Below are 3,005 nucleotides of genomic sequence, written 5' to 3'. Positions count from 1 at the left end.
GCTGAAGAAGGTCATCCGAGTTGGGGACCTGGACGTGGCCGTCGAGAGATTCACCGCCATGGGATTCCCCAACTGCTTTGAAGCCCTCGATGGGACCCACATCCCCATCTGCACCCCAGACCACAGTGGTGGCTGCTATATCAACAGGAAGGGCTACCACTCTGTGGTCCTGCAGGCCATGGTGGACAGCCGTGGCCGCTTCCAGGACATATACGTGGGCTGGCCTGGCTGTACCCATGACGCACGCATTTTCTGGAATTCAGGACTTTGCCGCCAACTGCAGGCGGGGACCTACATCCCCCAGAGGGACTCAACCATGCCCACCAAGTGGTCGAGCGAGCCTTCAGGCGCCTGAAGGGCCACTGGCGTTGCCTCCTGGCACGCCTAGACCTGGGCCTCCAAAATATCCCCCAGGTTGTGGGTACCTGCTGCACGCTCCACAACCTGGTGGAAAGCAAGGGGGAGGCCTTCGTGCCGGGCTGGGCACTGGAGGCTGGAACAGCCTACTCTCAGCCAGCTGCTGCCCCGAGCGGCCAGGCCCACCAGGACTGGGTCCAGGTCCAGGTCCGGGAAGCTCTAAGGGAATACTTCGACCAGGGGGCCTAGTGAGTGACACCCAAGCCATCCCTGCACCCCACCCCAGCACCCACACCCCACCCTCGCCAAAAGCACATGGGACACAGGTTTTTTGAAAAATAAAACTGTTATTATTTACATAACCAAAAATTTCACCTCTTTTCGGCATATATAAACCAAATAAAACAGAATCATTGAAAATAATATACAGGTGGGGACATCTTTTATAAACTACGTACAGGGGGGTCAACTATAAATAACTATATGCAAGGGTGGGGACAATTATATACAGGGGGGAGACATGGGCAGGCCACACATCGGCCCATCATTCCGGGGCGGGGGTGGAAGGGCGCAAGCTCCGCTGCGATCCGCTGGCCAGTCCCGCCCCCGAGCCAGGGTCCCCAGAGAGGCCAGCTGGGGGCCAGGAGGAAAGGGAGGTATGGCCGAGGCGGGTCCTTGGCCCGGTCATTGGCCCCAGGTGGCTCCTGCCCTGCGGAGCTGGTGGGCGGGGCAGCAGGCGGGACATCAGCAGGAGCGACAGCAGGCAGGGCAGCAGGGAGGACATGGGGGGGTAGATGGGCCACCAGCTCCTCAAAGGTGTCAGCCACCCGGTTGAAGGTGGCCATAAACTCCCGCCAGGCCTCCCAGCGCCAGGTGGCCTCCCGCTCCTCAAATTGGAGTCTCCGCTCCATGATGTCCGCCTGGCGCCGGAGGGCAGCAGCCACCTCCGGGTCATGTGTGCTGCGGCGGTGGCCCCGGCGGGGGTGGGCCTGTCCCGGTGCAGGCGGCGACCCCGGGCATTGGTGGTCTGGTGGTCTCGGGGGGCTGTCTGGGACCACAGATGGTGCAGCTGCAGAAATAGGGGGAAAGGAGGAACGGAGACCATGAGTACCCAGCCCTGACCCATGGCCCACCCCACATCCCCCCCGAGGGCCTGTGGTCCCCTCCATCCCCCATTGATGTGTGCAGTGATCCTGTGGGTGGCTCCTTCCAGCGGTCCACCCCCTCCCCTCCCACCGGGGGTGGGGCACGGCACTGTCCATGGGTGGAGGTGCTGCTGGGCACTGGTGGCTGTGGTACCGTCCCTGGGCCGTGGTCTGCCCGGGCCATGGCAGGCTGGGGTCTTGTGGGGGGTCCCTGATCACGTAGTGCCCCTGCCCCATGCTCAGGGGGTCTGTGCCCTGTGGGGTACGTACCTGACAGTGCACTGCCAGGATCAGGAGAGGCCCATCTAGCGGACACCTGGCTGGAGCTGTGGGATGGGATGTCCAGCACGAGCTCCCCCTCCTCGCTGGACCACTCGGTGGCTGGGGTGGAGGGTCCCTGCTCTAGCCTGGGGGGGCAGAGCTGGCCTGCGGACCTGACCCTGGCTCCGAGGCCGGCTGGGGCTCGTCAGCCATGGTGTCAAGGGTGGCTCGGGGGGGAGGAGGTGCCCTGGGGGCTCAGGATAGCCCTGAGTTCCTGGTAATAGGGGCAAGCGGCAGGGGCAGCCCCAGACCAGCTGGCCAAGTCCCAGGCCCCGGCGTAACCCTGCTGCAACTCCTTGACCTTACTCCTGACGTGGTCAGGAGTGCGGGCAGGGTGACCCCGGGCAGCCAGGCCCTCGGCCAGCCGGGCGAACGCCTCCACGTTCCACCACTTGTTCCCCATGATGTGCAGCACCTCCTCCTCCCCCCAGAGCCCCAGCAGGTCACGGAGCTCAGAGTCAGTCCAGGAGGGGCCCCGCTTCCTTACCCCCTGGCTGGAGCCCTGTGATGGCCCAGAGGGGGAGCTCTGAGGGCGCTCGGGACGCTGGCTCGCTGCCATGATGGTCTCCATCTGGCCTGTGCAGGGGCACCTCGTGGCACAGCTGCTGTCTGCATGGTGTCAGCTTCCTGCTACGGGGTTTCCGGGTCCGTGCAGCTTTAAGAACTGCTGGGCGCAGAGATCATAGAGCCCTGCAGGGGCTGGACAGCACGTCTCCACCTAACAGCCGATGGCCACCAAGGCAGACCCCGCTACTTCGAAGTAGCGGGGCGCGGATCGTCTACACATACCCTACTTCGACGTTGAATGTCAAAGTCGGGCGCTGTTCCCATCTTCGGATAGGAATAGCGATTTCGACGTCTCGCCGCTTAATGTCGATTTGAATGTCGAAATAGCACACAGAGAGTGTAGATGCAACGCGTGCTATTTCAACGTTTTGCCAGCGACTCTGAAGTAGCCAGCTAGTGTAGACGCACCCGTAATGACTTGTAGTGAAATAGTGAGAGTTGGAAACATTGTGCCACGCAATAACATACATACACTAATAAACAGAAAACATGCACACACTACAAACACATACAACCCTCAAACAAGCAAAAATATGTGTGTATCAAGTTTAAGGCAACACACTTTAAGAAAGAGGTGGAAAAACTGGAGAGTCCAGAAGAGAGTAACTCCAAGGT

This window comes from Carettochelys insculpta, chromosome 25, assembly GCF_033958435.1.
Source record: "Carettochelys insculpta isolate YL-2023 chromosome 25, ASM3395843v1, whole genome shotgun sequence".
In the NCBI taxonomy this organism is placed as follows: Eukaryota; Metazoa; Chordata; order Testudines; family Carettochelyidae; genus Carettochelys; species Carettochelys insculpta.
This window is presented reverse-complemented; position numbering follows the sequence as displayed.